We start from the raw sequence: 11,663 nt of genomic DNA, 5'->3' as shown, positions 1-11,663 counted from the left end.
CGCTCATAGTATTGCGGGTCCTGAGTCAGGACGAAGACCTTGTTCATATTGCTCCTCTTCTAAGGCAGGTCAGACCTTAGCAGCTTCGGACCTCCAGCGATTAGCATACTCGAAAATGTCTCTATGGGCTTCTTCTTCAAATTCTGGATATATAACACATCTGGTGCGTTCTCTGTATTAAACTTGAATCTGTCCATAAAGTCAGATGTCATGCCTACCCAGCTTGACCACTTCTTGGGATCGTGGATGATGTACCAAGATAAGGCATCTCCTTTCAAACTCCTCATGAACAGCTTCATGCGAATCCTTGCATCTTTCCCTACTCCAACCTGCTTGTCGCAATATGTCCTCAGATGGACCCTTGGATCACCTGCACCATCAAACATCTCGAACTTAGGAGGTTTGTACCCCTCGGTCAGTTCAACATCAGACTTTATGCAAATATCCTCATAGTTCAGCCCCTCGATTTCTTTGCTTCCGTCAACACCCTGAATCCAACTGGTTTGTTTCTTAAGTTCCTCGGCCAAGTTCCTAATAAGCAGATCCTTCTCATCAAACTCAGGTGTGCATGAGATAGGTTGAGTAGATTGTGGCATGGTTTCCACATAGATAAGAGTGTTATGGTGGCCTGGTGTATGGGTGTGGAAATGGTCGTTTGTAGAATTTTGAGATTCTGGGATGAGTAGTGGAGTGTTGTTTGGGGTATGGCAGGTGTTACATTGGTTCTTTGGTGGAGCTGTGTGATGGTGAGGTGCGGGAGGATTCTGCTATTTTGGGATATTTGAGGAGGTGTAGGGTTTTGAGTGTTGGGGAAGTTGACATCTGGGGTGCTGAGGGAAAATGATAAGCTTGCCAAATTCCGAACCGGATCGAGCTCTTCCTGGAATTTCAACAGTTTCTGTTCAAGCTATGACACATTCTTGTTTGGAACCCGAATACCCTAGCTATTAGTGGCCTCTACCCGTTCGGCCGTGTACTCCTTCCTGATGTTGTTCAAATCTTCCATCTTGTCTTTGTTCTTGATTTTAATAGGACTAAGATGAGGAGTGGGTGGAAGGACCCTGGTTATTGTGAAGTAAGATGATGATGTCAGAGTGCACGAACTAACCTTTGGGGAGGAGAATAATAAAAAAAGAAAAAATAAAACAAAAGGTAATCGAGTCAGTGAGGATTATAAAAAGTATTGCAATATTTAAACACGTAGTGCGAGAATGTAAAGCGTGTCCTAATTTGGGAACCTTTTTGTACCCGAGGTAGGCCTAGCGACAAATTGATTTGGAGAATTTAGAATTCTAAATACCTCATTTTATTGATAGAAATAGACGAATCTCAAAATGACACAATAAAATAAACAAGAAATAAAAGTCATTAATGGCCATTGGCCTTATTACATTTATAAAGAGAAAAAGATAAACTCATATCTACTAGGTCCCAGAAGAACCTTCCCCAGATTCAGCATCCTTGGCTCCGTCGAACAGCTTCCCCAACTCGCGAAGTCCTAGCAACAGGTATGCTCTGGCTAGATGTCCGCCTTCGGTCCCTTCAGCCTTTTGACAATCTTCAACCCTTTTGAGAAATTTCCTCTCCAGTTCTACTATACCTAGCTCCAAGTATCCCAGTCTTTTGTTGGCACTGATAGCCATGTCTTTCCATTCCTCAATCAGCTTCTGGTGAGACTCTTGTATCTCTCGATGTTCGCTCTCGCATTCACGAATCCTTTTGCGTAGCTGGTTGTACTTGACTTATGCCTCGACCTTTTTATCTATAATCTGTGGCCTCGAACGAACCCTGGCTGGCCCAGACCATCATGATTCTCTTCCAACAAACCAGAAAAGAAAGGGGTACAACCAGCATGATATATGTCTGGTTCGATGGTATCTTTCCCCATTATGATCTTGCAATGCCACATATGTTGGGCTTGGCACTTCTAAGGACTATCATTATTTTGGAAGTCAGCTCTGAAATGGCTCATCTTGTCGACCCTGTGTATAGCATGCTTCCTACCAGCTTACCTCATAACTCGTAGAGGGACGTAAGAGTATGTCCCCCTTAGGCCAATTAGTATCAAAAAAGGTGCATCTCTGGACCGGGCGATGAACTCCTCTGTCGGAAACCACTCGAACATCCATTGAACCTGCTCCTCGGTCAGATTATCAAATAGCTCAACCCATCCTTTGGCATTCTTAAGCCGAGCAAATATGTCGGGGATGTAATTCATTCGCTTTGGATGGTGGAAAGAGATGTGGTCATCCCAGTCCCTCCACTAAATTTCTTGTCAGTATTTGCCCTTTAGGAGATGTTCCATGAGCCAAAGCTGAAGTAGTAGATTGTAGCCTTCGAAGTGTTTTGCTCCTCGTTGACACTTCTCTAAGGCTCGGTATATGTCTACAATGATCATGGGTACAATGTTGAATGTCTTCCCACCAATCCCCTCCATTAGGGTCTTGGTTACCATAGCCAGCCTAGTATGGATTCTTCCTTTCTTCATCGGAAACACGATCAGACCTAGGAAGCAAAACATGTAGATGAAAACCATACGATGGATGTGTCCCAAGGACATGATGGCAAACTCGTCAGGGTAGGTACGGTATGATTTGTTGTGACCATACCTTTCATACAAGTAGTCAAAAGGGATGTATGATTCCTATAGGCATACCAATTCTGCATTCTTTTTCAACCCATCATTTTATGGAAACCCTTGCCTTTGCGGTTCTCAAGCATCAGCAAACCTGGAGTCTCCCACACTAGACCGGCCACTCCTCCTATCTCTTCTAGCAAAGGTGTCATCTCGATATCCCCAAAGAGGAACACGACCCTTTCACAATCCCAAAACAATGTAGCAGCTTCTATGATCATGTTGTTAGGTTGGATCTCCAGGAGAAATGGTAGATTGCCCAGATTTTTTCTAACGAGGGTTTGGTCACTAGAATGTAAATCTTTCCTCCAGCTTAGCAATCTTGGGTGGATGATGGTGATCATGCCGAATCTGGGGACTTCGTGCCTCATTTTCTACAAGACAAAAGGGTTAGACCCTACCCCCACTAGACTAGACTATTTGATATCAACAATTAGTGTGAAGCATTTAGTTCTCCAAATAAATGCACAAAACGTGACGATGTCCGTTTGGGTTTAGAGAAACCTAGTGGACTTTTGGGCAAGGCTATCTTAAAGGATCATTATATGGACAACATAACTAACCCGGCTAGGTTTGACCATAATGCATGCATAATTTAAATAGAATAAGGTTTTTATAGGGTTTTAGACTGGTACCCTTGAGCAGACAACTCAAGGGCGAAGGCATGGAACTATCGACTGCACCGCTGATCGACTAGTTTTACCGCAAATATGCCTTTCCGAATTTAGGGGGTAATGATATAGGAAGAGTGCAACCACTCATCAAGCGTTGCTATAGTATTTGTTTGGCACGAGTGGAGTATGATGTTGAGCATGATTACGCAATAATTAAAAGCATGTTGACATATATTTGCATGTTTAGGAAAGCGATAAATACAACAGTTTTATAATTTAAAACAACGGTAAAGAAATGAAATAAGAAAGATATGTCAGTTTTGATTTTGAAGAATAAACAAGTAATTGCACATAGGGGGTACAAATTCACAAGAACAATCTGAAATGGTAAAAGCCTAAAAATCCCCAGCAGAGTAGCCATGCTGTCGCGCCCCCTTTTTCCCCTTTCATATTGGTAAATCGGGTTTTTGACATTCTGGTATGGTACAACTGTTTTCCTTTTGGGAAAGGGGTTTGCAATTTAGAAGAGTCACCACCTAATGATTTAAGGCGCATTAGGACACCTATAGGGTTCATTTCTAACTAGGTTTGATAACCAGAGATAGGGTAAGGGCTTGAAATTATCCCGAGGGGAAGGTGTTAGGCACCCCTCAGGATCCACTAGTGTGGTTCCTGGCCAGACAGTTTTTTTGTGAATTTGTACAATTAGCAAATCAGCAAGTATTGGCGCAAATAGTAGGGTATTTAAGTTTGAATACACATAAGTAAGAAAACAACTAAGAAGAGGCGAAATTTGAAAAGAGTTACAATTTAAACATACTTGAGAATGTAAAAAAAAGGGAGGGGGGTCCTAGGTTTGTTTATAATATGGATCACGTCAATGCAATACCCGGTATAGCACTACTCAAAAGAGGGGCTACATGTGGTATTAAATCACCGGTCATCATATCCATATCTATCCTTTCCCACCCCGTGGAGGTAATTAAAGCAAAGATTGGTCTCGACTCTTATTGCATGTTGTTACCCGTCCCTTCCTATCAGTCCCAGAGGAATTTAAGACTTCTATCCTATAAGGAGGTTCTACGCAGACCCTCAGATTTAAAGGCAAAATACTAAGGCGACATACAAAACAAGTAGGACTGCATTTGAAGGGGGAAAATACAGAAAACAAGAAGAAGGTTCAGTTATACCACCACAGATAATGCACATAGACAGCATGACTTATACATAGTTAAAGTCTGAATTTTAAAATCCTAAAGAAGGGTTTTTAAGTTGTTGCAGTAGAACCAGATTTATTACATGACTTAGATAAGAAGTCTGAATCAGGCTTGTCTGATGGTTGTAACAGTTGATAATTAAACAAAGGCAATTCCAGTTTTATTTAAGTTATTACCTAAGGCTTGCCTAGGCACAAAGGGAGATGCAGCAGTTGTTCCAAGTCATTAAGGCAGTTTGGAGATTATTTATTACCTAAAACATGTTGTTCTAGGTGTTCAGCACATAGAATTATTGCCAATTGATTGTAAAAACTGAGTAAAACTATTTTATTCTTTTTTATGCATTCATAGTTAGCCTAAGCGTGCTTAAACGAATATAAATCAAATCTTAAAGACATGGTACCTAATGTACAGAGATGCAGAATGAAGTATATACAGAATCCTAAGCAGAATTTCTATATGCACAAACATTACAGCATTTAAACACGATTTCTAGAATATGCAGAGATGATATGTTTGTTAGTGTTGTTTTATCTTAAAACAGGATCTCTAAGTGTGTATGGCAGTAGGAACATAATTGCATAAAATATCGGGTATTAACACGTTTAACACAGGATTTTCTAAGTGATATGATAGTGAAATGGACATGCTAAAAACAGTAAATGTAAGTCCTAGGGAACATGATCTCTAATGCATGAAATGAATCATAAACATGGTTTCTATTGCACAATTAAGACTATAAACCAAATAACTTGCTTTCTATCCTTTAACAACTATAGCATGCATATTTCCCATCCTTTTTCACTAGCCAACCCCATACTTGTTTACAAATTATTATAGACCATGTGATTGAATTACATAAGAAATGCAAAAATAAGAAATTACAACCATAGGAAGCCTGATTCTGACTTCCTCTCTGAGTTATGTAATAAACCACCTCAGATGCCAATATTATTCCAAAGCATTTCATATATCTGGGTGTGTCAGAGTTCCCTAAGGACCTCAAGGGATCCCGGGCAGTGCTCACACCCAGATTGCATAACCAAGAGTAAGTGCGGTGTGGAAGGGCCAACTCTTATGTGTCCAGGTTCAGAGGGAGCTCAAGGGTCCCAAAGCAAGGCTTACACAAGAGGGGCAGAACCTAATGATCTAAGAGTAAAGTGGAAGTGTAGGAACACATATTTGAAAGAGGAGTTTGTTTTAGAAAATAGTTTTTGAAAGACTGCATGTTTGAAATGAGTTTGTAAAAACAGCAGGATTGTTGCTTAGTGAAAAACGTTTTTGTAAGGGAAAGGGGGTGTAGGAGCAACAACACACATACAGAACCAGTTCAGAGAGTAGTACAGCTTCAGCAATTACAAGTAGGGGAGTAGGGGTTGGGGCCATAGAGGACCCAAATCAGAAACATATAATTAGTCATAAATTAGTCATGAATTAGTATTAATCAAGTACATTAGGAGACATGCTAGTTGAGGGACATAAATAGGAACAAATAAACATGTTGATTACATTTGAACAAAGGAGGGCAGAATTTTAGACATGATGAGTAAAGTATTAAACAAGAAGCACAATTTAACAATATGAGCCATTAAGCTAGTGCAGAAAGAGACAGAGTTTGACAAACAAGGGAACACATAGAGTTTAGTCTCAGAATTTAAATTAAGAACATACCAATTGAAGAAGCAAAGTGCACAAAAAAGTAAAGCAATCAGAGTTCCACAATCTAGCTTTGGTTTTCAGCCGGCTAGACAAAGTAGTAGCACAAGTTGTAGTAGAGAAAGAGAGAGTTTTAGTGTTTAAGTGTGTGTTCTGAACTAAATTGTTCGTGTCTTGTTAATGAAAGACTTAAGATATTTATAGCTTTGAAAATAAGTGGAAAATAAGGTAGCAAGTAAAGATTTAACACAAATATGGAAGTAATCACAATCAGAATCAATTAATACAAGTACTCCCCCTTAATAAGGGAGTTACAGCTCAAACGGATACTAGAGGGATAATTAAGGAAAGAGAATCAGTTTGAAAAGGGTTGATCTTTACCATATAAGGGGTAATAAAAGTATAGGGCATCTAATTGAGTCTAAGTACATAATATACTTAATTTGGGGAAATGATTCAACAGGGGTGAAACATCACAGCAAATAAAGGAAGGGAATCAATCAATTTAAACAAGCGAGTAACATTAGGGATTCATAAGAAAACCTTGCAATCAAATCGTAGCTTAAGGAAATCCGGATCAATCAAAAGGGAAGTCATGATTCTGCACTTTGACATATAAATAGAAAGGAATGAACGAGCGTACCAGACATGCAGGGCCAAACACATTGACAAAAGGAGCAAACTAGATGAACATAAACATATAGAATTTCCATGAATAGGCTAAGGACTATTCAAAGCATGATAACCAACAAGTCAAGCAGTCATGGCTCACACATAGAACCAAAGTGAAGAAACCAGTCTAACACATAGCAATAGGTAAAGGAGATCAGACCAACACACAGAAATAAGTAGAGGAAGTCCTTAAAAACTCTCAATAACAAGTGAGAAAAGTTTTAGGAAATTAGGGTTTTAACAAAAATGGTAAGAACGCAGAATCAGTCAAGGCAAATAAAGGAGAGGATTTAACCATGTAGAATCAATCGAAACAGGCATACATACAAAAAGACAGTTTCAGAACCCCCGATGAAACCAAAGATACTTAGGGTTTTAACACAATAAACAAGGTAGAAGAAAAACATAAACAAATCGTTTAAACATAGTAAAATCATAAAACAACACTGAAAATCGGAGAAGAGATCTTTTAAAAGAGGTTAAGAAAACCCTAATCGTTGAAAACGAAGTGTCGCTGTAAAAATTGGAAAACCTTTGAGAAAAACACTTAAGAGGTTCATAACATACACAGATCTAAGATAGATCTGGAAAAAAATCGGAAAGCCTTTAAAGTTAGGGTTTCAGAGAACCCAGAAAAATGAGAAAGACTTTGAAAAGATACCGATCTAGCCGGAAAAGTCATGGATCTGACTTGAACGGCCATGGATGGCCGGAAAAAGGCCAGAGATAGAAGTTGAGCCAGGTCTGGACTAGATCTCTTTGAGATATTTCCATGAAATCACAAAAATAGGCAACTAGGAGACATAGGAGACTGGTATACATCTTAAACAACCATGGAAGTCCATGGATTGAGTGAGGATCGAAGGGGATTAGTGGTGATTTGGGTGGCGGCGGTTAGGGTTTGAGTGGGGTTGCAGAGAAGATTGGAAAGGAAGGGGATTCAAGGGCGGCGGGTTAGTAGAAATGAATTAGGTTAAGGGGGTGGGTCGTTTGGGTTTATTTAGGCAGGTGGAATGGTGGTCGTTTATCTGAATGATCAATGACCCAGATCAAATGGGGTAGGTGAATTATGGAAAACTAATAAAAAACTTGGACATGCTTATATATGCATATATATGCTATTTTGAAGTTATTGTGCATATTCAAAATATATAGGAAAAAATTGGGTAACAACAACATATTGATTTAGTCAGCCAGTTGGTTCACTCGGTCACATGTAGTCAGGCACCGGGTGTCGTGTTACGTCCAGGACCAGGTTTGGAGCGTAAAAAAGCTTGGTATTAGAGCACTAGGTTCAAATGTCCTAGCAAGTCTATCAAGCCGTGTCCAGTGGAGTTTTCTTTATACGTGTGTGCCGGTCATGCATATAAATAGTTAACTACAAAGATATTCAGGATTGTCTCATTTATTTCTACTCAAGATCGTGCCATGAAGCTTAGAAAAATAGGTAACCTTCTATTCCTATCAAATTCCAGACGTATCAAATGTCCTAGCGACGGGCAGGAAAAAACCAAGGTCCTGGAGAGGATGATTGCCTATTGGGGTATATTTAGGAAGTACATGTTGGTAACAAATGAGACTTGAAAAGATGCAATGTATAGTAGTATAGATTAGAGCATAACCTTATCAGATAGCACAAATGCAATTATCATATTTTATGGTTATCAGTTTACCTCAGTTACCAGTTATATAGTCATTCAATTAATAAGTTTACGATTATTGAGTATGCCAGTATCAGTTATTCAGTTACCAGATCTTCAATTTTCAGTGTATCCAAATTTTGGTGACTTGTCTAGATTAAGACCCAAGACTCGCCGGATGGCGCGAGGAGTGATTTATCAGATGATGGTATACTCTGAACGATATGTTTGTGTATGTTAGCATATCCATATGTGTTTTTACCTCATAGTACAATTTTATTTTTTATTCTTCAAAAATAGAGCCACAGGTTGGATGATGGTAGTTCACATGTCACACCCTACGGTGCAACAAGTTAAGAATTTGACCGCAACTGGCATAGAATTGGCCATTATAGTTTTGGACAGAAAAGAGCCTAAAGGCAAATACCTAGGAGTCAGAAACATTTGATATATCATAGATGTGTCTTTCGTATGATTCATGTATATGACTAAGAAGATATGATGTACAAAAATGAGGAACATATAGCAACCAATATTGAATTTCAAGAAATGATTTTAAGTTATTTAGATTTATTCATATTAGAACTAGAAAGTATCACGTTAGTAAGTTACTATAAGAAGCAGCTATTATTGTGAGATAAAGAATATGATAGTTTCCTTTTAGGTTTTTTGACTAAGTGTTTACCCTGGATATTTATAGTCTTATATGATTATGAAGTGTATAGAATGTATGGGGTTATATATTCCAATTTCATTTAAGACGGATGAAATTTCTGTAAGTGTGATCCATGTGTATAGTGCAAAAGAAAAATAGTATATAACCACAAAATAGGGTCGGATGGTGAGGGAAGTTAGGAATAACCTTATGCTTCATTTTAGTTATTTAAAGCATGAGAAGAAAATATGATGTTAGCAGGTGGTTAGTAAGTAAGTTTTGAGTAGATACAACAAGCTAGCAATTTCAGTAGAGGTACAATTTGATTTACTTAGTAATGTTAACACTAGTGAGTGGGTAACAGTTTGAAACACCGAACGCATGTTAGAACCCAAAGAGTTTAAGTTAAACCCGAAGTACAGTGGCAGTGGGGAAAAATCAGCTAGCAGTAAGAGAGCAAAATACAGAAGAATAGCCTTTAGGAATTATCGAAATGTGGTTTCCCCAAGATTGACAGTGTGAGCAGAGATAAATTATTAAGATTGTGTATGATAGTTGTGAATACATTAGCTTTCCATTATGTGAATAATTTAATCTTTTCTAGTAAAGAAAGATTTCTCATAAGTAAGTTGGAAGATGAGTCGTCATTGACGTAGAGTGCAAAGAATTGTAGAAAATAAAGAAAGTTATTTGGATCCCAACAAAAAGAGAAGGATCTGCAAGTATAAGACCTTTGGTCTAAGGGGTGATGTGAAAATTTTCAGTAAGTCCAGTTAAAGATTTGAAACCCGAATAGTTAGAATGGGATATGAAAAAGAAAATCAGTTTGGCAATGAGGGAAAATTGTATAATTACCACAAGGAATATGTCTAGCATGTGTAAGAAACAGAAAGTGAGTAGAATGATCACCGAACTTAGTTATTGATGATAAAGTGATCACAGAAAAGCTATAAAATCATGCCCATTTATGTGTTATGAGGGTAGTGCCATTGTACGAGACTCTAAAATTTGGAGTATAGGTCAAAGACAGTTCACAATAATGCTATAAGTGTTTTAAGGAAGTGCTTAAGAAGATAATCAAGTGTGGGAAGTATAACTCATGATTGAGGTAGATAAGAGAATTCTGGTGAAAGAAGTTCACCACTTAGCCCAGCTAGGAGTTCAATTTGCGTACTCCAAAGATAGTAGAGTTATTGTCTAGAATATGACTTGTTCCTCCTTAGTAGCCGAAGTGAAGGAGAAATAGTTTGATGATCCCTACTTGTTGTACCTGAAATAGGGGATTCACAGGCATAAGATGATGGCTTTTAAACAAGGGGAGATGATAGTACTTTGAGGTACCACGATATATTGTGTGTTCCAACCATAGATGGACTTAGTGAGAGCGGAAGATGTTAGAAGCCTATAATTCCAGGTACTCTATCCACCTAGGTTCCCCAAAGATTATCATAATCTCAAGGAGATTTATTAGTGGAACACATGAAAAAGAACGTCGTAAGGCCAAGTATATGAATTGTCAGTAAGTGAAAGTCGAGCAGCAAGAAACCAAGTGTTTATCTCATAATAAACATATTCTTTAGTGGAGATGGTAAATATGGACCTTATAATATGATTATCTCGCTCAGTTTAAAAGCATGATTGGGAGAAGGTGTAGATATCCAATTGATTGGTTTGAAGTTGGCGAAGCACAGATGTTGAGACCAGATTTGGTCTATCAAGCTATGAAGCAATTCAAATTGATTCAAGAGCATTTGAAGATGGCTCAGAGTCGCCAAAAGTCCTATTTGGATGTGCAACATAGAGACCTAGAGTTTCAAGTTGATGATAGGGTGTTTTTGAAAGTTTTGCCCATGAAAGGTTGCGATAACTCAAAAGGTCACTTTGTGTTGCAAGTGAATTTAGTGTTCCGAGACCTAAAAACCTCCTTTTTACCCCACCTTGATTTATGTGTGTGGTCCGGACCAATATCGGGAAAGCCTTCTAGGTGAAAATGTGAGAAATAGAAATTTTTAGAGTTAAAAATTTGATTATGGTTGACTTTGGTCAATCTTTGATCAAACAGACCTGGATCCGTGTTCTGACAATCCCGGGAGGTCCGCAGTAAAATATGAGACTTGGACGTATGCCCGGAGATGAATTTCGAGGTCCCAAGCCTTAGAAATCAATTTTTGAAAGAAATTATTTACGGAATTATCTAAGAAATGAAGAAAAGAATTAATGTTTGAAACCATTGTTATTGGGCCCATATTTTGGTTCCGGAGCCCGATACAAACTTATTATAGTATTTGAAAGATAACTATGAAATTTGGTAAAAACGGAGTTTATTTGACGTGAGTTGGACTTCCGGTTGAAGAGTTATGAACTTTGAGAGTTCTTGATGAAAATGTTGAGTTTTGAGGTTTAATTCATGATTTTATATGTTATTTTGATGATGTGATCGCACGAGTAGGTCCATATGATGTTTTGGAGTTAGTATGCACACTTAGTTTGAAGTTTCGAGGGCCCGGGTAAGTTTCGGGTAGGTCCCGGGATGTCTTAGGCTTAAAAACATGGATGTTGCAGGTTCCGAAAAGT

The sequence above is a fragment of the Nicotiana sylvestris genome, chromosome 9 (assembly GCF_000393655.2).
Source record: "Nicotiana sylvestris chromosome 9, ASM39365v2, whole genome shotgun sequence".
Taxonomy (NCBI): domain Eukaryota; kingdom Viridiplantae; phylum Streptophyta; class Magnoliopsida; order Solanales; family Solanaceae; genus Nicotiana; species Nicotiana sylvestris.
Note: the sequence above shows the minus strand (reverse complement) of the source record.